General features: G+C 46.0%; 1 long non-coding RNA gene and 1 pseudogene across 3 annotated transcripts in view; one reads left to right on the forward strand and one right to left on the reverse strand.

The window, feature by feature from the left end:
* LOC132666953 (uncharacterized) overlaps positions 1-25,621 on the reverse strand; it is a 55,506-nt gene that overhangs the window by 27,452 nt on the left and 2,433 nt on the right. For 2 of the 3 annotated variants that reach the window (XR_009604918.3, XR_013555594.2), the window contains exons 2-3: positions 3,031-3,198; positions 1,979-2,114 (exon numbers count right to left, since the gene is read on the reverse strand). This is a non-coding gene — a long non-coding RNA (uncharacterized LOC132666953). The remainder of the gene's footprint in view (positions 1-1,978; positions 2,115-3,030; positions 3,199-25,621) is intronic. The other variant, XR_013555595.2, reaches the window with a different exon arrangement.
* LOC132677862 (small ribosomal subunit protein uS10 pseudogene) lies at positions 10,050-10,732 on the forward strand (annotated as a pseudogene).

The following is a 25,621-nucleotide window of genomic DNA, read 5'->3' on the forward strand; positions in this document are numbered from 1 at the left end:
GAATAACAAAATCCCAAAATACCATATAAAAAACTTATAAAACTCAACACCCCCAAAATGAAAAATCCAACTAAAAAGGGCAGAAGACATGAGTAAACATTTTTCCAAAGAAGAAATCCAGATGGCCAATAGACACATGAAAAGATGCTCAACATCACTCATAGTCAGGGGAATGCAAATCAAAACCACAATGAGACACTACCTCACACCTGTCAGAATGGCTAAAATCAACAATACAAGAAAAAATGCGTGTTGGCAAGGATGCAGAGAAAGGGGAACCTTCTTGCGTTGTTGGTGGGAATGCAAACTGGTGTAGCCACTCTGGAAAACAGTATGGAGGTTCCTCAAAAAGTGAAAAATAGAACTACCCTGCAATCCAACAGTCACACTACTAGGTGTTTACCCACAGGATACAAAAGTACTAATTCAAAGGGATACGTGCACCCCTATGTTTATAGCAGCAGTCTAAACAATAGCCTTTTTTTTTTTTTAATTTCATTTGAGAGAGAGAGCAAGGAGGGGAGAGAGATAGAGGGAGAGAGAAAGAGAATCTCAGGCAGGCTCCACGCTCAGCCCGGAGCCCGACACAGGGCTCAAGTCCCACAACCCTGGGATCATGACCTGAGCTGAAATCAGGAGTTGGACACTCAACTGACTGAGCTACCCAGGCGCCCCCCCTACAATAGCCAAATTAATGAAACAGTTCCAGTGTCTGTTGATTAATGAATGAATAAGGAAGATGTGGTGTCAGGGCACCTGGGTGACTCAGTTGGTTGAGCATCTGACTCCTTTTCTTTTTAAATGTTTATTTATTTTTGAGAGAGAGAGAGCAAGCAGGGGAGGGGCAGAGAGAGAGGGGGACAGAGGATCCGAAGCGGGCTCTGCACTGACAGCAGGGAGTCTGATGCAGGGCTCGAACTCATGAACTGCAAGATGATGACCCGAGCCAAAGTCAGATGCTCAAGGGACTGAGCCACCCAGGTGCCCCAAGCATCCTACTCTTGATTTTGGCTCAGGTCATGATCCCAGGGTCACAGGATCAAGCCTCACATCAGGCTCTGCATTGAGCATGGAGCCTGCTTGAAATTCTCTCTCTCCCTCTGCCTTTCCCCCCGCCACCACCCGCTGCTCGTGCGTTCTCTCTCTCTCTCTCTCTCTCTAAAATAAAAAATAATAAAATGTTAAGAATTAAAAAGAAAAGAGGTAGTGGTTATATATACAATGGAACATTACCCGGTCATGAAAAAGAATGAAATCTTGCCATTCGCAAGAACACGGATGGAGTAGAGAGTATTGCGCTAAGTAAAATAAGTCCGTCAGAGAAAGACAAATACCGTATGATTTCACTCGTGTGGAATTTAAGAAACAAAACAAACGAGCAACAGGGGAAAAAAGAGAGAAAGAGAGAGACAAACCAAGAAACAGACTCTTAACTGTAGAGAACAATCTGATGGTTACTGGAGGGGAGGTGGGGGGGGGGATGGGTTACACAGGTGATGGGGGTTAAGGAGTGCACCTGTCCGGATGAGCACTGGGTGATGTTTGGAAGTGTTGAGTCACTATCTTGTACTCCTGGAACTAATATTACACGGTCTGCTAACTGGACTTTAAATTTTTCAAAAGAAATCCCCAAATACCAGCGGATTACACTTGACAGAAGTGTATTTCCCTCTCACATTCCAGAAGTCCAGGAGCGCCTGGGTGGCTCAGTCGGTTAAGCACCCGACGTCGGCTCAGGTCATGATCTCATGAACTTATGGTTCGTGAGTTCGAGCCCCGCTTCGGGCTCTGTGCTGACAGCTCAGAGCAGAGCCTGGAGCCTGCTTCAGAATCTGTGACTCCCTCTCTCTCTCTGCCCTTCCCCTGCTCAAGCTCTGTCTCTCTCTGTCTCTCAAAAAATAAATAAATGTTAAAAAAGAAAAAAAAAAAAAGAAGAAGTCCAGAGGCAGGCATGCAGTCCAGGGTTAGCATGATATACCACCGAACAAGGAACCCAGGCTCTATCTGGTTGATCTGCAGTGTGTAGTTTTCATTCCCAAAGTTTCCTCATGGTCTAAAGTAGGTGCTTGTGCTCCAGCCATCATGTCCACATTCCAGCCATTAGAAAGGAGTAACTGGAGAAAAATAAAACACTCCTTCCCTTTAAAAACATTTTGCTTATTTTCCACTGACCACATCTAGCAAGGGAGGCAAGGAAACAGTCTATTTTGTGGGTCAATTACGTGCTCAACTAAAAATACAAAAATGTTGTACTCAGGAAGAATGGCATGTAGGACAACCAGCAGTCTTTGCAGCACCATCCACGCTGCTGCCTAGTAGAGGGTTTTATTGTTACTCTTCGCTTTTGTTCTTCATTATAAAAATAATATAGTCTAGGAAGGGGAGGCCCAGAGAAGGGTCACAGAGAGTTGGTGGTTGTGTCAGAAGTAGACTCCCCAACCACAGTCCCTCTCCACTCTGGCCTCAGTTTTCTCAGCAGGTAATATTTTATAATTGGGGCAATGCAACACATAAACATACAACAAAAGAGCATTCTGGTTTTGACCTAAGTTACAAAAGAAAAATTGAAAGGAAATCTTTATAGTTACAGCTTTTAAAATAACAAAGAACGGCAGCCCCGTGTTTTAAGGAGGCAAACTCTTTCCTGGCTCAGTTCTTGGAATCAGGAAAAATTATCACACCTTCTTTACACCTCAGGCTCTCTGCCTTGAACCTAGAAAAGAGCCTGTGTTCTTCCTTGTAAATATAAAACTTTTATTGTTAGGTGATAGTAATGGGAAACAAAAATGGAATATGTTTGAGCTGCTTCATTTCTAAATGGTGACATAACATGAAAGAAATGTACCTGAATTTAAGATTTATTCTTTAAGTTACCCACAGAATGTTAACAGTGTTTGGACTGATACAAGGGACTTTTCCTATGGGGTTACCTATTTCTGGACCATTTGAACCTTACAAGAAGCATGGATTCCACATATACATGAAAAAAAAAAAAAAAAGACTTAAAATCAAATATAGCCTATGGGGCACCTGGGTGACTCAGTCGGTTGAGTGTCTGACTTTTGATCTTGGCTCAGGTCGTGATCTCACGGTTCATGCGATCAAACCCCACATGGGGATCTGCACTGACAGTATGGAGTCTGCTTGAGATTTTCTTTCTCCTTCTCTCCCTGCTCCTCCTGTGTTCTTCTTGTCTGTCTTAAAAATAAATAAATAAATGATTTTAAAATGCTGAGTCAGGGAGAGCTATTTTAAAAAAATCAAATACAGCCTCTACTCTAAATAAAATAATAGGTGCTCATTATAGAAAATACAGAAATATATAAAAAGAAAATTTTAATTACCCACAATTTCACCCTTCAGAGAGAGTCTCACTGTTAATAAGTGTGATGCCTTCAATCTTCTAACTTAGAATCATTCTGGATATAGTTTTTTCCAATATTTGTTACGAGAATTCTCAAGCAGATAGCAAAGCTAAAAGAATTGCTCAGTGACCACTTATTCTCACCCCCTAGATTCTCCCATTAACATTGTACTAGGGGCCCCTGGGTGGCTGAGTCAGTTGAGCGTCTGGCTTCCGCTCAGGTCATGATCTCACAGCTTGTGAGTTTGAGCCCTGCATCAGGCTCTGTGCTGACAGCTCAGAGCCTGGAGCCTGCTTCGGATTCTGTGTCTCCCTCTCTCTCTGCCCCTCCCTTGCTCACACTCTGTCTCTCAAAGATAAATAAACCTTTAAAAAAATTTTTTTAATGAACAACATTGTACTATAGTTGTTTTATTGCATAGTTATCCAGCTGAATATAGATGGTTTTTAAAAGTATCATGCAGTAATAGTGACTTCTTTTGGTGTGCATTTCCACAATGTTTACATGTAGAGATATATGTAATCACCACAATAAGGATTCAGAACAGTTCCATCATCCGCAAATAATTCCATCATCCCCCTTGTAGGCATGCTTTCCTCCACCCCTAAGCCCTGGGAACCACTGATCTGTTCTCATCACCATTGTCCTAGAACGTCACATAAATTGAACCATACAGCATGTATCCTTTGAGATTGGGTTCTTGCAATCACATTATGTGCAGCAAGAGTTTGTTCCATAGGAGCACTTAAATATATAAAGCAAATCTTTATGGACATAAAGGAGAAATTGACAGTAATACCATAATAGTAGGGGACTTTAACACTCCACTTACATCAATGGATAGATCATCCAGACAGAAAATCAATAAGAAAATATTGGCCTTCAATGACATATTAGACCAGATGAACCTAATAGATTTATACAGAACTTCCAACCAGAAGCAGCAGAATATACATTCTTCTCAAGTGTACATGGAACATTCTCTAGGATGTATTAGGCCACAAACAAGTCTCAATAAAATTCAAGAAGACTGAAATTATATCAAGCATCTTTTCCAAGCACACGAGTACAAAACTAGAAATCAATTACAAGAAGAAAACTGGAAAAAACACAAATACATTAAGAATAAGCAATGTGCCGGGGCGCCTGGGTGGCTCAGTGGGTTGAGCGTTCGACTTAGGCTCAGGTCATGATCTCACCATTCCCGAGTTCAAGCCCCATGTCTGGCTCTGTGCTGACAGCTCAGAGCTTGGAGCCTGTTTCGGATTCTATGTCTCCCTCTCTGTCTCTGCCCCTTCCTCACTTGTGCTCTGTCTCTCTCAAAAATAAATAAGCATTAAAAAAATTTTTTAAGAATAAACAACATGCTACTAAACAACCAATGGGTCAAAAAAAGAAGTCAAAGATGTTTAAAAAATATCTGGAGACAAATGAAAATGGAAACACAACTTTCCAAAATCTATGGGATGCAACAAAAGCAGTTTCAAGACGGGAGTTGATAGCAATACAGGACTACCTCAAAAAATAAAATTCTCAAAAAATCTAACTTTACACCTAAAGGAACTAGAAAAAGAACAAACAAAGCCCAAAGTTAGCAGAAGAAAGGAAATAATAAAGACCAAAGCAGAAATAAATGAATAGAGACAAAAAACAAAACAAAAACAACACACACCCAACAGAAAAGATAATGAAACTAAAAGACAGTTTTTTGAAAGCATATACAAAAATCAATAAACTTCTAACGAGACTCATTAAGAAAAAAAAGAGAGGAGGGGCACCTGGCTGGCTCAGTTGGTGGAGCATGCAACTCGATCTCAGAGTTGTGAGTTCAGACCCCATGTTGGGTGTAGAAATTACCTAAGAATAAAATCTATTAAGGGGCACCTGGGTGGCTCAGTTGGTTAAGTGGCCAACTTCAGCTCAGGTCATAATCCCACAGTTCGTGGGTTTGAGCCCCACATCGGGCTCTGTGCTGACAGCTCAGAGCCCGGAGCCTGCTTTGGATTCTGTATCTCCCTCTCTCTCTGCCCCCGCCCCCCACCACTCCACTCCTGCTCTGTCTCACTTTCTCTCAAAAAAAGTAAATAAACATTTTAAAAAATCCTTTAAAAAAGAAAATCTATTAAAAAAAATAAGGGTGTTTGGGTGGCTCAGCCAGTTAAGCATTTGACTTTGTCTCAGGTCATGATCTCACAGTTTGCGGGTTTGAGCCCCGCATCAGGCTCTGTGCTGACAGTTCAGAGCCTGGAATCTGCCTTGGATTCTGTGTCTCCCTCGCTCTCTGCCCCTCCCCTGCTCGTGCTCTGTCTCTGTCTCTCTCTCTCAAAAATAAACATTAAAAAATAATTTTAAATGAGAAAAAAAAAAGACCCAAATAAATAAAATCAGAATTAAAAGAGAAGTTACAACTGATACCACAGTAACACAGAGGATCATAAGAGACTACTATGAACAATTATAAGCCAACAAATTGAAAAACCTAGAAGAAATGAATAAAGCCCTAGAAATACACAGCCTTTCAAGACTGAATCTCAAAGATATAGAAAATCTGAATAGAAGAGCTCCTGGGTGGTTCAACTGGTTAAGTGTCTGACTCTTAATTTCAACTTAGGTCACGATCCCAGGGTCATGGGATCAAAACCCATGTTGGACTCCACACTGAGCATAGAGCCTGCTTAGGATTCTTTCTCCTTCTGCCCCTCTCCCCCACTTGCACTCTCTCTCAAAAACAAGAGAAGAGAAGAGAAGAGAAGAGAAGAGAAGAGAAGAGAAGAGAAAAAATCTGAATAGAACAGTAACAAGTAATGAAATTGAGTCAGTAATTTGAAAACTCTCCCCTGCAAAAAAAAAAAAAAAAAAAAAAAAAAGCCCAGGTCCAGACAGCTTCACAGGTGTATTCTACCAAACATTTAAAGAGTCAGCACCTATCTCTCTCAAGTTATTCCAAAAAATAAAAGGGAAAGAAAGCTTCAGAACTCACTTTATGAGGCCAACATTACTCTAATACCAAAACCAGACAAGGACATCACAAAAAAACAAAACAAAACAAAAACATTATAGGCCAATATGCCTAATGAACACATGTTCAAAAATCCTCAATAAGATATCAGCAAACCAAATTTAAGAATACATTAAATAGGGGTGCCTGGGTGGCGCAGTCGGTTAAGCGTCCGACTTCAGCCAGGTCACGATCTCGCGGTCCGTGAGTTCGAGCCCCGCGTCAGGCTCTGGGCTGATGGCTCGGAGCCTGGAGCCTGTTTCCGATTCTGTGTCTCCCTCTCTCTGCCCCTCCCCCGTTCATGCTCTGTCTCTCTCTGTCCCAAAAAAAAAAAAAAAAAAAAAAAAACAAAAAAACAAAACGTTGAAAAAAAAGAATACATTAAATAGATGATATACCACCATCAAGTGAGATTTATTTCAGGAATGCAAGGATGATTCAACATCCTTAAATCAATTGATGTGATACACCACATTAACAAAATGAAGGATAAAAATCATATGATTATTTTAATAGATGCAAAAAAGCATTTGATAAAATTCAACATCCATTAGTGATAAGAACACTCAGCAAAGTGGGGATAGGGGCACCTAGGTGGCTCAGTTGGTTAAACATCCAACTTCGGCTCAGGTCATGATCTTGCAGTTTGTGATTCGAACCTGCATCAGGTTCTGTGATGAAAGTGTGGGGCCTGCTTGGGATTCTCTCTCTGTCCCTCTCACCCTCTGTCACTCCCGCACTTGCATTTTCTCTCTGTCTCTGTCTCTCTCTCTCTCTCAAAAATAAGTAAATAAGTAAATAAATAAACTTTAAAAAAACTGGGGATAGAAGGAACATAACAAAGACCATATATGACAAACCCACATCTAACATCATACTCAATAGTAAAAAGCTAAAAGCTTTTCCTCTAAGATCAGGAACAAAACAAGGATACCCACTGTCACCACTTTTATTCAATACAGTATTGCAAGTTCTAGCCACAGCAATTAAACAAGAAAAATAAATAAAAGGCATTCAAATTGGAAAAGGAGAGTAAAATTATCACTATTTGCAGGTGACATGGTCCTCTGTGTGTGTGTGTGTGTGTGTGTATAGACTAAGAAATCCACTAAAAAACTATTAGAACTACTAAATGAACTCACTAAAGTTGTGGAATACAAAATTAACATACAGAAACCGGTTGCATTTCTATACACTAATAATGAACTATCAGAAAGAGAAATTAAGAAAACAATCTCATTACAATTATATCAAAAAGAATAAAGTACCTAAGAATAAAATTAACCAAGGAGATGAAAGACCTGTGCTCTGAACACTGTAAGACATTGATGAAAGAAATTGAAGAGGACACAAATAAATGGAAAGATATACCATGCTCATGGACTGGAAAAAGTAATATTGTTAAAAATGTCCATAGACCAGGGGCACTGGGGTGGCTCAGTCAGTTAAGGATCCAACTCTTATATTTTGGTTCAGGTCAAGATCTCATGTTGGGAGATCAATCCCCATGTTGGGCTCTGTGCTATCAGTGGAGCCTACTTGAGATTCTCTCTCTCCCTCTCTCTTTCTCTGCTCCTCCCTAGCTCTCTCCCTCTCACACACAATCAATAAATAAACATTTTTTAAATGTCCATATACCAAAGGCAATCTATAGATTTAATACAATCTCCATCAAAGTACCAATGGCAGGGCACCTGTCTGGTTCAGTCAGTGGAGCATGAGACTCTTGATCTCAGGGTTGTGAGTTTGAGCCCCACATTAGGTGCAGAGATTACTTAAAAATAAATCTTAAAAAAAAATGCCAATGGCATTTTTCATATAACTAGAACAAAGGATCCTAAAATTTGAATGGAATCACAAAAGACCCCTAATAGCCAAAGCTATTTCTCAAATATTTAGAAAGAAAAACAAAACTGGAGGTATCAAACTATACTACAAAGCTATACTAATCAAAACATTATGGCACTACCATGAAAACAGACACATAGATCAATGGAATAGAAAAGAAAGCCCAGAAACAAACCTACACATACATGGTCAATTAATCTATGACAAAGGAGGCAAGAATGTACAATGGGGAAAAGACAGTCTCTTCTACAAATGATGTTGGAAAAGCTGGACAGCCACATACAAAAGAAACTTAACCACTTTCTTACACCATACACAAAAATAAACTCAAAATGGATTAAAGTTGAATGTAAGACCTGAAACTGTAAAAATCCTAGAAGAGAACATAGGCAGTAAGCAATTTGACATTGGTCTTAACAATATTTTTTTGGACCAGTATCCCCAGGCAAGGACAACTAACATTAAAATAAACAAACGGTGGGGCGCCTGGGTGGCTCAGTCGGTTAAGCGTCCGACTTCGGCTCAGGTCACGATCTCACAGTTTGTGAGTTCGAGCCCCGCGTCGGGCTCTGGGCTGATGGCTCAGAGCCTGGAGCCTGCTTCCGATTCTATGTCTCCCTCTCTCTCTGCCCCTCCCCCATTCATGCTCTGTCTCTCTCTCTGTCTCAAAAATAAATAAAACGTTAAAAACAAAAAAAATAATTAATTAATTAATTAATTAAAATAAAAAAATAAAATAAAATAAACAAATGGGATTATATCAAACTAAAAAAGCTTTTTCAAAGTGAAGGAAATCATCAACAGAATGGAAAGGCAACCTACTGAAAGGGAGAGGACATTTGTAAATCATACATCCAATAAGGGCTTAATATTCAAAATATATTAAGAGCTTACACAGCTTAGTATTAAAAAAAATAAACAACCTAATTAAAAATTGAGCAGAGGACTTGAATAGACATTTTTCTAAAGAAGACATCCAGATGGCCAACAGGCACATGAAAAAATGCTCAACATAACTAATCCTCAGGGAAATGCAAATCAAAACCAAATTGAGATATCACCTCACACCTGTCAGATTGGCTGTTATCAAAAAGACAAAAAGTTATAAGTGCTGGTGAGGATGTGAAGAAAAGGGAACCCTCGTGCACTGTCAGTGGGAAGGTAAATTGGTGCTGCCACTGTGGAAAACAGTATGGAGGTACCTCAAAAAATTAAAATGAGGGGCACCCGGCTGGCTCAGTCCTCTTAATCTCGGGGTTATGAGTTTAAGCCCCATGCTGGGTGTAGAGATTGCTTAAAAATAAAATCTTTAAAAAAAATGAAAACACCAGGAGCCTGGGTGGCTCGGTCGGTTAAGCATCTGACCTAGGCTCAGGTCATGATCTCACGGTCTGTGAGTTGGAGCCACGCATCGGGCTCTGTGCTGACAGCTTAGAACCTGGAGCCTGCTTCAGATTCTGTGTGTCCCTCTCTCGCTGCACCTCCCCCATTCGCGTTCTCTCTCCCTCTCAAAAATAAATAAACATTAAAAAAATTAAAAATGAAAACACCAATTTGAAGAGATACATGCACTCCTGTGTTCACTGAAGCATTATTTACAATCACCAAGATGTGGAAGCCACTTAAGTGTCTATCAATACATGAATGAATAAAGAAGATGTGAGATATACGTAGACATATGATATATACATATATATACATGTGATATATACATATGTGTATCTCTCTATATATGTATAGATATATAGAGAGATACACACACAATATAGATATATAGATAGATAGATACACACACACACATACACAATGGAATTACACTCAGCCACTCTTTGAGGAAGATGCAGTCGCAGCTACAGCATAGCTTTGGAGGCCCCTCTCCTGCTCCTGACTCACCACTGTTTATTCTTGCTGAGGAACAAGTGGGTCAGGCAGCGATGCCACAGCTGTGGCTTTTAAAGACACTGGGAAGGGGCGCCTGGTCATGATCTCACAGTCTGTAAGTTCGAGCCCTGGGTCAGGCTCTGTGCTGACAGCTCAGAGCCTGGAGCCTGTTTCAGATTCTGTGTCTCCCTCTCTCTCTGCCCCTCCCCCGCTCATGCTCTTCTCTCTCTCTCTCTCTGTCAAAAATAAATAAACATTAAAAAAAAAAAAAAGACACTGGGAAGACACCCGTGGAACTAGAGGTGGTGTTTCACTGAATTAGAATTATTCTAACCAGTTGCAACATAAAATATTTAGAGAAGGTATGTGCTGACTTGATCTGAGGCACAAAGGAAAAGAATCTCAAAGTGAAAGGACCAGTTTGGATGCCTACCAAGACTCTGAGCATCACTACAAGAAAAACTCCTTGTGGTGAAGGTTCTAAGACTTGGGACTGTTTTCAGGTGAGGATCCACAAGCGACCCATTGATTTGCACAGACTTTTGGAGATTGTTAAACAGATTATTTCCATCAGTATTGAGCCAGGAGTTGAGGTCGAAGTTACCATTGCAGATGCTTAAATCAACCTTTTTAATAAATTGATTATCAGTTAAAAAGAAAAAAAAGGAATAACACTCAGCCATAAAAAGTGAAATTTTGCCATTTGTGACAACATGGGTGGACCTAGAGGGTGTTACGCTAAGTGAAATAGGTCATACAGAGAAAGACAAATACTGTATGATTTCATTTATATGTGGAATCTAAAAAAAAAAACAAAAACAAAAACAAATCAACAAACAAAAATAGAAACAGACTCTTAGATACAGGAAGCAAATTGTTGGTTACCAGAGTGGGGAGGGGGAGGGGATAGGTAAAATAGGCAGAGAGGTTTAAAGGGTACAAACTTGCAGTTATAAAGTAAATAAGTCATGGGAATATAATGTACAGCACAGGGAATATAGTCAACGATATTGTAATAACTTTGATGGTGAGAGACAGTAACTAGACTTATCAGGGGGATCATTTCATAATGTATAAAAGTATCAAATCACTATGATGTACACTATATGATAAAACTAAAAAGATATTGTATGTCAATTACACAAGGAAGGGAGGGATGGGGGAGGCAGGTAAAGAGAACAAGAGAAATTTTGTTCATTTTTACTGCTGAGTAGTATTCCATAAATGAACTGCTGTTCATTTACCCAGCCTTCCAATTTGGGTTGCTTCGGTTTGGGGGGATTCTGAACAGAGCTGCTACCGACATTCTTGTGCAGCTGTTTGTGTGGATGTAAGTTTTCATTTCTCTAAGGTAAAAATCCAGGAGCGAGACTGCTGGGTCTGGGCGGTTTTAATTTGCACTTGCCCAGTGGCGAAGGATGTTGAGCATCTCTGCATGTGCTCGCTTGCCATCTGTATTTCCTCTTAGATGAAGTGTCTGTTTAACTCTTTTGCCTGTTTAAAATTAATTGGTCGTTTTCTTACTGTTGAGTTTTAAGAATTTTTTTATGTATCCTGGATAAAGGTCTTTTGTCAAATATACCAAATATATACCTTGTAAATATTGCCTCTCAGCCTATAACTTGTCTTTTCATTCTTTTAACAGCGTCTTTCACAGACATTGTTAAGAAATTGATAAAGTCCATCTTACCAATTTTTTTCTTTCCCGGATCATGGTTTTAGTGTTATAGTTAAGAACTCTTTGACTAACCCCAGGCCATGGAGATTTTCTCCTGTGTTTTCTTCCAGACATTTTACGGCTTTATGTTTTGGATCTATGATTCATCTTTAGTTAATTTTAGTATAATGTGTGAGGTTTAGGACGAGGTGTTTTTTTGTTTTTGTTTTTTGGTTTTTTTTGCATATAGGTATCTGGTTGCTCCAGCACTGCTCATTGGCAAGGTGTTTGCACTTTTGGCAAAGTCAGTTGGACATATTTGTGTGGGTCTGTTTCTGGACTCTATTCTGTTTCGCTGATCCATTCACTGTGTCCACTCCTCTGAACCCACCACATTCTTTTTTTTTTAATGTTTATTCATTTTTGAGAGAGAGAGACAGAGACAGAGTGTGAGTGGGGAAGGGGCAGAGAGACACACAGAATCCGAGACAGGCTCCAGCATAGAGCCCGATATGGGGCTTGAACTCACGAACTGTGAGATCATGACCTGAGTCAAAGTTGGACTCTCAACCTACTGGGCCACCCAGGCACCCCAACATTCATTTTTTTAATGTTTATTTTTGAGAGAGAGAAAAAACGAGCAGGGGAGGGAAGGAGAGAGACGGGGACAGAGGGTCCAAAGGGGGCTCTGCGCGGACAGCTGTAAGCCCAATGGCAGGGCTCAAACTCACAAACCGTGAGATCATGACCTGAGACAGTATCAGACACTCAACCGACTGAGCCACCCAGGAGCCCATGAACATTCTTGATTGCTGTTGCAAGTTTTGTTGTAGTAAGTCCCAAAATCAGATAACTCCTTCAACTTTATTCTTCTTTTTCAAAATTGTTTGAGCTATTCTAGTTTCTCTGCCTTTCCATTTAATGTTACAATCAGCTTGTCCATATCTACAAAAAGTCCTGCTGGGGTTGGATTGGAAGTATGTTAAATCTACAGATCACTTTTATGGGTTGAACTGTGTCCCTCCCCCCGCCAAAAGATATGTTGAAGTCCTAACCTGGGCCAAATACATTACCTCAGAACGTGATTTTATTTGGAAATAGGACCATTATAGCTGTGGTTAGGATGAGGCCATAGTGGAATACGGTGAGTCCTAAATTCAATGTGACGGAGGTCCCTATAGAAGAAGAGGCACAGACATACAGAAAGAACGCCATGTGCCAAGGGAGGCAGATACTAAAGTACTGTAGCTGCAAGCCAAGAACACCAAGGACTGTGGGCAAACCAGCAGAAGCTGGGAGAGGCAAGGAAGGATCCTCCCCTAGAGGCTTGAGAGAGAGCAATCAAATCCTGTTGATTTCGGATCTCTAGCCTCCAGAACTGTGAGACAGTAAATTTCTGTTGTTTTAAGCTACCCAGTTTGTGCTACTTTGTTAAGGCGGCCCTAGGAAATGAACACAATCAATATGGGGAGAAATGACAGCTCTACTCTGTTGGGTTTTCCAATCCATTAACATGGTACTTTCCTGTTTGTTTGTTTGCATTTTATTTTACTTATAATTTTTTAGTGCTTATTTATTATTGAGAGACAGAGAGACACAGAGCATGAGAAGGGGAGGGGCAGAGAGAGAGAGAGGGAGTCACAGATTCTGAAGCAGGCTCCAGGCTCTGAGCTGTCAGCACAGAGCCCGGAGCAGGCCTCGAACTCACAAAACACAAGATTATTACCTGAGTCGAAGTCGGATGCTTAGTCGACAGAGCCACCCAGGCGCCCCTATTTATTTATATTTTAGAGAGAGAGAGTGAACAGGGGAAAGGGGAAGAAGAGGGAGAGGGAGAGGGAGAGGGAGAGGGAGAGGGAGAGGGAGAGGGAGAGGGAGAGGGAGAGGGAGGGAGAGACAGAAAGAGAGTCATAAATAGGTTCCACACTCAGCCCAGAGCCCTATGTGGGGCTCGATCCCATGGCTTTCGACCCTAGAATCATAACCTGAGCTGAAATCAAGAGTCAGACTCTCAGCCAACTGAGCCACCCAGGGGTCCCCATTCCTGTTTATTTATATCTTGGTTTGTTCCATCACCATTTCATAGTTTTCAGTATAGACACCCTGTATGTTTTGTTAGATCTATACACAAGTCTGTCTATTTTTCTTTCTTTTTTTCTTTCTTTCCTTCTTTTCTTTCCTTCTTTCTTTTTTCCTTCCTTCCTTCCTTCCTTCCTTCCTTCCTTTCTGGAGCTGTTATAATAGAATTGTCTTTTTTTTTTTTTTAATAAGTTCTTTTTTTTTTTAAGTTTATTTCTTTATTTTGAGAGAGAGACAGAGCACACAGGGGAGGGACAGGGAGAGAGAATCCCAAGCAGGCTCCACACAGAGTCTGATGCGGGGCTCAAACCCACAAACCATGAGATCATGACCTGAACCACCCAAGCACCTGTTTGTTTCCAAGTGTTCATTGTTAGCATATAGAAATAAGATTGATTTTTTTGTGTGTTAATCATGTACTTTGCAGACATGATGAACTCAGTTATTACTTGTAAGAGTTCTAGAAATCTTTTTTTTTTTCATTTAAGATTTCATTGGGGCACCTGGGTGGCTCAGTCAGTTGAGGGTCCAATTTCAGCTCATAGTTGGGGAGTTCTGAGCCCCGTATCAGGCTCGCTGCTGTCAGCTCAGAGCCCACCTTGGATCCTCTGTCCCCCTCTCTCTCTGCCCCTCCCCGACTCACACTTTCTCTCTCAAAATTGAATAAACATTTTTAAAAAACAAATAATTATTTGGCGGGGCGGGAGGGGGGGTGCCTGGGTGGCTCAATCCAACTCGGTTTTGGCTCAGGTCATGATCTCAGTTTCATGAGTTTGAGCCCTGTGACAGCTCTGTGCTGGCAGCAAGGAGCCTGCTTGGGATTCTCTTTCGCTGCCCCTCCCCTGCTCATGTTGTCTCTCCTTCTCAAAAAAAAAACAAAAAAAAAAAGATTTTATTTTTATTTTTTTAACATTAAAAAAAACGTTTATTTGAGAGTATCCGCAGGTGCACTAGTAGGGGAGGGGCAGAGAGAGAGAGGAGGGGAGACAGAGAATCCCAAGCAGCCTCTGCACTGTCAGCACAGAGCTGGATGCAGGGCTCTATCTCGAAAACTGTGAGATCATGACCTGAGTCAAAATCAAGAGTCAGATGCTTAACCAACTGAGCCACCCAGGGGCCCTTTAAAGATTTTATTTTTAAGTAAACTCTACACCCAATGTGGGGTTCAAACTTACAACCCTGAGATCAAGAGTCACAGGCTTTTCCCACTGAGCCAGCCAGGGGCCCAAAGCTCTAGAAATCTTTAAGCACTTTTGATGGCATTTCCTCTCTTTGAAAAAATATATTAATTGCCATAAAACATTCCATGAGACTTTACTCTTTAGTTTAGCAATTTCCTCCTACTGGTTATTGACATTATTTCCTTGTATTATTATTACTATTATTATTAATGACGGAGTAAATTTGATCCTGAGACATAAATCTCTGACCTCTTTTCTTGAGGGAGGAAGGATTCCTAGAAATGGGATTAGCAGGTCAAAGGCCTGGGCCCTCCTCAAGTACTACACGTGGCTCAGCTGCTTTCCAGAAAGGTCAAACCAACTCATTCCCATCAGCTACATGTGCGAGCACTCAGTGCGCTGAAACGTTGCCAGTACTGGAAATTATCATTTTAAAGCTCTTTGCCATTTGATAGGAGAAATGCAGCATTTCCCTTGCATTTCAAAGTAATCCTTTCTAAAATGCCAACCTATCCCACCCCTGCTAAAAACCTTCCATGGCTCCCTATTACTTTCAGAATAAAGCCCATGCCTCCAGCTGTCAGGTGGGCACCCCAATATCAGGTCCCATTTACTCTCTTGTCAAATTCTGTGGCTTCCTTTTCCAACCCTGCCCTACAGCATGGCTGGCTATTTCTGAAACGTACTGCAAAAGTGCCTTCCTCCAACACTCTGCCCATCCTGTCCACTCTGCCCAGAACTTGCCCTGTTTACCCCTCCCCAAGGTACCCAAGAGAGGCTGAGTGTCGGATCTGGAGCCAGACTGACTGTGTTCCAGCCCAGCTCTGCTGTGAGGCCTTGGGAAAGCTGTTCAACTTCTCTGTGCCTCTGTCACTGCAATTGTAAAATAGCAGTAAGGATTAAGGAGTTAAATAAGAGAATATCAGAACTGTGTCTGGGGGCGCCTGGGTGGCTCAGTCAGTTAAGTGTTTGTCAGTTGCAGTTTGTGAGTTCAAGCCCCACATCGGGCTCTCTGCTGTCAGCATGGAGCCTGATTCGGTTCCTCTGTCCCCCTCCATCTCTGCCCTTCCCCCACTCATGCTCCCATGCTCGCTCTCTCAAAAAATAAACTTAAAGAAAAAGAACTGTGTCTGGCAATTGAGAAGTATTTCTTGTAAAGATTTTAAGTAATCTCTACACCCAAACTTTCAAGCCGGAGATCAAAAGCCGCATCTTCCTTGGACTGAGCCAGCCAGGCGCCCCACTTGAGAAGTATGAATATATCTTAGCTGCTACTATTATTATTGTCATTCATAGCTGCCCCCCAGCAACCTGGCCTGTCACCCATAGGAAACAGCCCACATCGCCACTCGTACTCCATTGTGTTGCTTCCTAGATGCATGAGCTTCGCGCTTCCCATTGAAATGAAGCTAACCCCACACCTGTTCAGACGCACTGATGATGTAAAGATCTAATAGGTATCCGAGCGCTTTTTAACGTTGTATATCACTCCACTGAGGGTTAGCGTCTCCTCCCACCGCTACTCTAGGAAGGAAAGAGCAGGATGGTAAGAGGGCAATTGACCGGGAGGTGAGCCCTGTGCACAGTCAGGGCCCTGGCAGGAAATGGAACCCAACCTGGGGTCTTCAAGAGGCTTTGATGGAGGGGTGCTCGTGGGGTGAAGAGGACCAGTGAGGGTGTGCGTGGGACTGGCACCAGCGGCGGCAGAAAGTCACCGTGACTGCAGGCCTGAAAAGGCAAGGGGTAGATGCGCCAGGAGCTTGAAGATGGAAGGGGAGTCACGGAGGGACACAGCGACAGCCAGACCAAGGGCCACAGCAGGGCCAGGCCTGGGAAGGAGTATCCCCACTTCTCCCTCCCTCAGATCTCCTTAGAGTGGGTGCTGCCCAACAGAAAGCCAGCTGGCAAGGGGGCCCAGGCCCAGAGCCAGAGCACCGATGGATGGGGAGGGCAAGGGGTGGGTGGATGAGGGAGCTCAGGGGGATAGGATTACTGTCCACCACCACCTCCATTTTGCAGATGAGAAGACTGAGGCCCAGAGACAGGAAGAAACTTGCCCACTGTTACAGAGCTGGTAAGGTGGAGCTGGGAGAGGAGAGCAAGGCTCAGAGGCGATGATGATCCGAGCCCAGCCTCTGGGGACAGGCTGCAGGCCCCTTGGGTCAGCGGCACTCAGGGTGGCAGCGCCCAGAAGCCCCTGCCACCCTTCTCTCCTCCCTCCCTCTCACTGGTCACTTGTCCCTTCTTCTCACTTGTCCGCCTTGGCCTCCGTGAAGGCTCTGGGCTCTCTCCTTCCTGGGTCTCTGTGTCCCTCTCCACTTTATCTCTCTGTCCTCCCAATTTCTTAGCCTTCTTGTCTCTGGCTTTCAGTCTGTCCGCATTTCTCTCAGCCTTTCTCTCCTACATGGCTGGCTTTCCGGCCACCCCGCCTAGAGCTCAGCTTCTCTGCAACTCTCCTCTGGGCTGTCCCCTGTGCCCCACAGTCTCCCATCTCTGCCGCGGGCACCCAGTCCCTGCACGCCCCGCCTCCTGTCGCCGGCCCGTCCCTCCGCCCCTGCGGCTCGGTGGCAGGGCCCGGGGGCGGGGACAGCAGGGCTGGCGCAGCGCCCGGCCTGAGTCACACGCATGAGGCAGCGTGAGTCAGGCGCGGAGGGAAGTCCCTACGGAAGGGGCTTTCGGAGCCGCAATCGAATCACAGGGAAAGAGAAAGTGTTCGGACGTTCCTTTGACACAGTGACCTTGTGTGAGCCCAGGCTGGGCACACCCCCAACACCCTACCGGCAGACGACAACACACACACCCCCAAGCCCACCACTCCCGGGTGCGCAGTCAGGGTCCAAGAAAGTGGGCGCCGGAGAGCTACCCCCAGCCAGGGCCCGGCGGCGCTTACAGATCCCCCTCTCCCCGCCTGCATCGCTCAGTAGCTGCCGGACCTCACACCCATCCCCCCCCCCCCCCCCCCCCCGCCAAACACAAACACACACACACACACACACACACACACACACACACACACACACACACACGGCGCAGGCACGGTGTCAGGAAGGCCCCCTCTGGCTGGTCGACAGGCTCACCTTGTGGAGCCCCGCGGGGTGGCAGGGGATTGGCAACTTGGGGTCCTACCGGGGTAAAACATCCCCTTCCTCAGGCACTCCTCCTAACCCTCTGACCTTGGCCTAGGATCAGATCGGCTGGATTCAATTAAACACATTTTTATTGAACACCTACAATAAAATCCAGTGCCAGACTCTTAAAAACCTGGGACAGGACCAAGAAGACCATGAACAAAATATGTTGATTCCTGCCCTCCCTGAGCAGATATTGGGGGGTGGAGGGGAGACAATAACTAAAAAGCCAAGGATCTAAACCAGCACTGTGCATGGAGGTAGGACGGGAGGCACATATGCAATGTTAGTTTTTCTGGCAGCCATATTAAGATGGTCAAAAGAAATACATGAAATGACCTTTAATAATATATTTCATTTAAGGCAATATGACCAAATAGTATCATGTCAACATATAATCAACATACAAAAAATCAGTATTGCTACGGGTTGTTTTGTTCTAAGCCTTGGAAATCCACAGTACTTGGCACTTCCAGCGCATCTCAATTCGGACCCCCCACGTTTCAGGGGCTCAGTTGCCACCTGGGCCTGGTGGCAACAGTAATGGGTAGCACAGTCTAGATGTCAGATAAGGGCTATGGAATTCAAAAAAAAAAGTAGAGCAAGGTTAGGGGGTGGGGAGAGCTGGGTGGGGGAGGGGCAGGATTCAGAGAACTGAGACTTGTAGGTATTCTGAATCCAAGTCACCTGACCTTACTGAACCCCAATTTCCTCATCTACAAAATGGAGATGTGATTCCCCCCCCTCCTATCTAGGAGTAATGAGCACTCATGCTATTTTTGTCCCCACCCCTCCAGCTGTCTGTACCACTGGCCAGCGCACAGGCTCCCAATCTCCGAGTCACACCCCAACACCCCCAACACTTTGTGACCACCAAAGGCCACCTAGCTCCCCACCCCACCTCCACTCTCTCCAACTTTTATCCGTTTCTACCCCTTCCTACAGCAAGATACTTAATCTCTTTGGACCTCAGTTTCACCGTGGGATGGATACGCAGAGCTCTTGAGAGAAAAGTATTGTAGACTTCTGGGGACCAAGCCACCGCTTAAGCTGGACCCAGGTGCCAATCTCATGATACTGGAAAGGTCAATTCCCTCTTTGAGAACTAGAAGGATTTCTGCCCACAAAAGATATCCTGCTCACAAAAACCCCTCCCACCAAGGACAAGACTGCCAGAAAAAGACATGCATAGAACTGTGGGCAGAGCCCAGGAGCAGGGGTTGAGGACAGAGGGACCCAAGCCAAGGGGTTGCTGTGGGAAAGGTTCTAGATCACCTTTATACACCCCACCTTCAGGGCAGGTAGGCCAGCAGGCCCACAAACCCAAGGGAAGTTCCAGGATCAACTCCTCCTTGGCTCCTTGGCCCCAGCAAGGCTGGAAGTGGGGGATGGGAGCAGGCCCAGAAGTGACCCAGACAAAGGAGACAGCAGGGTCTGGGCTTGGGATGCAGTCGGCCCTCACCCCTCACCCCACCCCCAAGGCCTGGGAATTGGCAGGGCACCCTGGATGGTGACCCAGAAACCTGGCTGTCAGCAGCTCCTGCCTGGCACTGTCCACACTGAGCTCCGCTGCTTCCCGTAGGAGTCCCTGGCAGCTGCCAATGAGGCAAGCCCTTGGATTTTCTCTGCCCACCGGCTCCCTGCTCTACTCCTGGAGACCCACCCCAGACTCTCCAAGGTGGCCCAGATCCTAGTCGCTGTATTTTCCGTCATCCAGACCTCAGAGTGGGGAAAGGGGAGGGGGTGTCCAAGCTCAGGTTCACCATCTATCCACCAGGGCCATTCGGGTATTCAAGCCCCAGAGGGCCACCGACCCCATAGCGGCTGGGTTCCTACAAAGTAAGTAAGAAGACTAAGAATGGCGCCATTCAATTCTCAGTAAGGAGTAGGCCCAGGAAGACCTACGACCCCGGGGTCTTCATGGAGTGGGAGAGAGGCCTGGCGGCTGGGTGAGCAGGGAGTAATGAGGTTTAAGCCAGCGTGATGGAGAGGTGAGCCGGGCAGGCCTGTCCCGGCCGCCATCTCTTAGCCAGATTCCAGACCAGCAGGCTCGCCCTGCTCCGCCCGCCTCCCTCCTCCTCCGCCCTCCCGCCAGGGGCTACCTCCCCTCCCCCAGCCTGCTTCTCTCCCCTCCCCCCAGCTACCCACTTCCTCCGCCCCTCCCCCAGCTCCTTTGGCTCTCATTCATCCATCCATTCACCAAACTTGTGCTGAGCGCCAAGGCCCCCTTAGGCCCTGGTGCGAGGCTCGGGGGTGGGGAGAAGAACAAAACAAAGCCCCGGAGGATTCCGACAAATCCCGGGCCTGGTGTTGGCTCCTCCCCTCACCCCTAGCCCACCTCCTCCTCAACCCCGGCCCCCACCCTTCGACCTCCACCCTGTTCTCCCTTTCTCTCTCCAGACTCTGGCCGGCCAGGCCCTGAGCCGAGCCCAGGCATCCCACGTGCTACTGGGATCAGGCAGGCAGCAGTCCTCCCGCTCCTCCCCAGTATGGAGACCCCAGAGTCATGCTCTCAGCCCTAAGAAAGGTTCAGGGGGTCCTGGAGGAGACAGAGCACTGTGCGACCCAGGACACATCCCAGTTAGGGTAGCGCGCCGCTACCGAGACAGAAGGACCCAGCGGGGACCCATGCAACCCCAGACATTGGGTAGGAGGGTGCCTCCCCACAAGTTGTGGAGGACAGTCACTCTTGAAGACTTCAGGGGTCACTATTCCCCTTCCCCAGCCCCAGCACTTAGTCTCACACAGCTTGGAAGGCAGGCAGGGAATAGAGACAAGAGAAACAAGTTCAAGACCACAAGAGATTCTCCTGAACCCTCGGGGCCTGTTCTCAAAAGGGTGTGAGGTGAGGGAGAGCAGGTGGCCAAAGGTGCAGGACTGGAGTCCCCAAGTACTAGAGCTGGCGAACAAACTGACATGAACGTCCAACCCCAGAGGGCGTGTGGCCTAGAGAGAAACCCAGCCCAGGGCCTCAAGCCGGACTCCAGAACACGGCTCAGCCCCCAGAGAGCAGGGTCACAGGCCCGCAGTCGCTGTCCTAACATTTCCTTCCACTGGCTCACCTGGATGGGCTTTCGTAGACCACACAGCTTTAAAGTGGGTGCACTTCCAGCCAGTCCTGTTTGGGGCACTGTACCCGCAGAGCTCGTTGCACTGGATATTATCAGGTAGCTCCCCAGACCAAAGGGAAACTATTTTGTCCCATGCAAAGCTTAAATCTGACACTCACCCAAAGCACACTCTGGAGAGCCGCCACCACTGCCAGGCCACCAACCAACAAGCAACCCAGCCGGTCCGCCCCAGCCAAAGGGCCAAGATGGTTGTCAGGTGGCTGCCAGCTCCTGATGACTAAACCTGAAACCAAGGGAAAAAACAATTTCCCCTGATTGCTGGCAGACTAGAAGATCAGAAGGTAGTGCCTGCTAGAAATGAGTCTGTGTGCAGATCACGTGACAGCGACGGTACAATGATTTTAACACAGTGAGACAAAAAAACAGGTGTCTTGCAAGGTGCAGGCCGGGCGACCCTGTCACTCCCATGATGATCTACTGGGTCCCTCGCCCTTTTCTCTGCCTTGAGGTTTGGGGACAGATGTCCTATCCCCAACCTAATGCCCTGTGGCTTGGTGTCTGTAATAACAGAAATCACTCTGGCTGATCATTCTTCATTCAATGCTTTTTTTAGGTCTGAACAATTTGCAAGGCCCTGGGGATCCCCCTGTGAACACAACCATCAAATCCTCAGGCCTTCCAATAGAGAGCGCTGGACAGGAAGCAGATATGCCATTTTTACTGGTAACAGTTAAGTAGAAAAGTCAGTTATACAGTATGTTAGAAATTGAGAAGTGTTATGGGGGAAAAAGCACGGTAAAGTGGATGAATGACCGCAGGGGCAAACGTGCAGTTTTACATAGCGTGGACAGTAATATTGAACAGAGACTTGAAGGCAGTGAGAGGGTAAGCCCTGAGGATATTAGGGGGAAGAGCAAGTCAGGCAGAGGCAATGGCAAGTGCAAAGGCCCTGAGGTGAGCTCTTGCCTGACAGGTCGGGGGAACATCACAGAGGCTGGTGTGACTGAAGCGGAGCAGCAGGCAGGTGACGAGGTTAGGAGCGGGGCAGATTGCAGGGCCTTGTGGGCCTTTATGAGGACTTTTTACTCTGAGATGGGAACTGTTAGAGGATTTTGAGCAGAGGTGGGACATGCCTTATGTTTTAGGTGGAAAGAGATTTAATATCAGGAATTAGGTGGTTATAAAGCCGTTGGAGGAACTGGAGGAGCCGGCTCCAGGCTGGGCCTCCTGGAACAACACAACAGCCTCCCTCTGCTCTGATGGGGGTGGGGGGTAGGGAATGCAATCAGAAGACCTCACCTGCAGTGGAGCTGTGATCCAGGGGCAGGAGGCTACTCTGCCCCCATGCCTACCCTCTTGATCCCCATAAAGCTGATGACTGGACACTGTATGTACTACAGAAAACCCCGAGTTTCCATAGCCCACACAGCAATATCTCCTTTTCTTGCATCCTCCAAATTTCACTCTTTCTTTGCTGGGACCTAACTCACATCCAGAACCGTGTGGGGAATGGTGCTGAATCCAGCCTACCATGCCTGCCACAGCCCCGAGCCCATCTCTGGATCACATGCCCTGCTGCCTGCTTCCAGGGTTTCCTGGGATGCTCCACTCACACGCTGGGCCCTTGCCCTGTGCTCCTCAGGCCCTCATTCCAGCAGGCACCACAGTGGTAAAAGTGTATTACCACGTACTTGTCTGCCCCCCACCCCGCCCAAAGTACACCACTTAAAGACAGGGAATGTAGCTACCTAGTTCAAGGCCACATCCCCAGCGCCTATCTTGGTGCCTGGAGGGAATCCATCTGGCCAGGCTGGGAGAAGGCAGCAGCCCTACCTAGCCTGGGAATAGAAGCAAGCTGTTTAAACGCCAAGTTGTTTAACCTCCCTGAGCCTCAGTTTTAACACCTGTATAATGGGGACAACAGTACTTTCGACCTGGTAGAAGTGTTGAGGGATCTGAGAACACATATGCATTTAGTATGTGCTCATAAACTCCTTTTCCTCAGGTTTTTCTGAGGTTGGAGAGGAGCGGGGCTGCCCTGGGTTTCAGCCTTGAAGAAGAAAGCTGACAAAGTCCATGGTGTCCTGCAGCCATGCAGCGTGGGTGGCTGGCTCAGGGCACGGGGGTGCCTGCCTCCTGGGCCTTCCAATTCGTTGGAGAGTTTTTCCCTCGAAAGTTGGAAGCAGAAGAGGCTCTCCTCCCATTCTAGGCCTGCCAGGCCTCCTGGCAGCACAGCTTGTGGTCAGCAGGGCCTGGAGACCTGATCCTGCCAGATGACCAGATGTACTAGTAGCTGGGTGACTCTCCAGGAGAGTGGTCAAACACTGTGCACCAGGGTGACCCTATATTCGACTGCCGTGGGTCAGTGCTGGTTGATATGGTCCTGGGTCAATCCCAGTTAGAATGGGCCAGGCCAGGTTTATGCCCACTGTCTGGTCATAACTACCAACGGTACCCCCTTTTACTCTGAAATGTCCTGCTTGTCTGTAACAGCTGGACATACATACCCTATGATCCCAGAATTCCTTTCCTAGGCATGTACTTAGCAGAAATTTGCACATCTCATCACCAAAACATATTCTAGAACATTCACAGCAGCACTATTTGTCATAGCCCCGAACCAGAGTCTATCCAAATGCCGTTGAACAGAACAGATGCAAACACTGTGGCACATTAATACCACATAACTGTGCAGCAAGAATGAACATTCTGCAGCCACATGCAACATGGATGAAACCCACACACAACGTTGAGCAAAGGAAATTAACCCAGGAGTACATAACCCAGGATTCCGTCCATACAACGTGCATAAATGGCGAAACTACAGGATGCTAGTGGGGACAGCGGTTACACAAGGGGAGCTGGAGGTGGCTTCTTGATCTGGGTGCTGGTGACACAATGGTGTTCCCTCTATGAAAACCCATTTGAGCTGATAACCGGATTGTGCATTTTCTGGATGTAGTTCTCATCCGTAAAACGTTTACGTTAAAAAGTATCCCGGTTTGGGCCATAGATTAAACAATTCCTGTTCCTCTTCCTCCCACGTCCTCCCATCTACCTTTCATGTTGGGCTGGACACAGAACATTACCAAACTTCATCCCTGTGACTTTCAGAAAACCTCGACTAATCCAAACACCACATGGTACCATTCACAGTGGTCTTTCCCTTGACTCTTCTAAGAGCTGGAGATGATTCCGAAGCAAGAGGTAAGCTGACAAGCAAGCGTGCTGACTGGAGAGATGTACAGAGAGACGTGAACCCCCAGGGAATGCCAAGGGCCACCCCGACCGACTATGCAAGCTTCGACTGGGAGCCTGTCAGGCTCCCACCACGCCACTTAGCAAGGCAGGGGAAAAAGTAGCAAACGTCGGAAAGAATCACAGTAGCTCAGGAGAAAACGAGCTTACCCTTCAGCTGTCCTGAAATACAAAGGTGACCCGAACTCCCCATTCCCTGGACATTCCTGTTGGATTCCTGAAGTTCACTGGGTTGCCCTTGTGGAAACCGTATAACCCGACTCTGATAGTTAAGAAAATGCTTCTTGTGGGTTAGAGCAGTTATGACATGACCAATTCCCCTGGGACTCCTCAGGCTTTGACCAACCAGGTCGATTCCCCAGGCCCAGAATAGCTCTTTCTTCCTGCATGCTCCCCATGGCCCCTCACTTATCCAAATCCCATCAAGGCCAGGTCAAGGCCTGCTCCAGCTGACTTCCCTGACTACCCAGAGCTCCCATCCTGTCTCCCTCTGTAGCACCCACTGAGTCTCTGTTTAAGGGCCTGACCCCTTAGTCTTCCGTTTCAAGAGCACAGGGAACTCTGTTATACCCCGAGAGTTTGGACGAGCTCTTGGTACACAGTAGGCCTTCCAAAACTATTGAATGAATGAATGGACTCTGCCTGGTGGCATCTCCTGGATTGTGCCTCAGCTTTCTCTCAGGTGTTCCTGGTTCTGATTCCTCTAAATACGAAATTCGCTGGGGCAAGGGCTATATCTTGTTATAACTACTTCCTGAAGGAGGAAGGGAAGGGAAGGAAGGGAATTCGGGCCATCTGTAATCCAGAAAGCAAGGAGATGGGGGGTCAGTGGGCAGTTCTGTACAAGGGTGTGGGTAATGCAAGTAGCAAGCTACTCTACTTGCGCACAAATTTATTTATACCTGCCCCTCCTTCCAGAGAGGGTTTGAGGTGGCTTACAAAAATACATGTAATACAAGGTAAAAAACAAGTCGGTGAGAAAATCAGGACGAGGGGAAAAATAAGAGTAGGAAAAATAAGATCAAGTCGTTTTGTTAGAAGTGGGCCAAAAAGTTGGCCAAGTTTTCCCACAGCCTCTCGAGGCAGAAGTCCGTCTCCCTTCCCCACCTCCCTCAGGGACCGCCACAGGCCACAAGTCACAAGCAAAAGGCAAGA

Source organism: Panthera onca, chromosome B2 (assembly GCF_046562875.1).
Source record: "Panthera onca isolate mPanOnc1 chromosome B2, mPanOnc1 haplotype 2, whole genome shotgun sequence".
Classification (NCBI taxonomy): Eukaryota; Metazoa; Chordata; class Mammalia; order Carnivora; family Felidae; genus Panthera; species Panthera onca.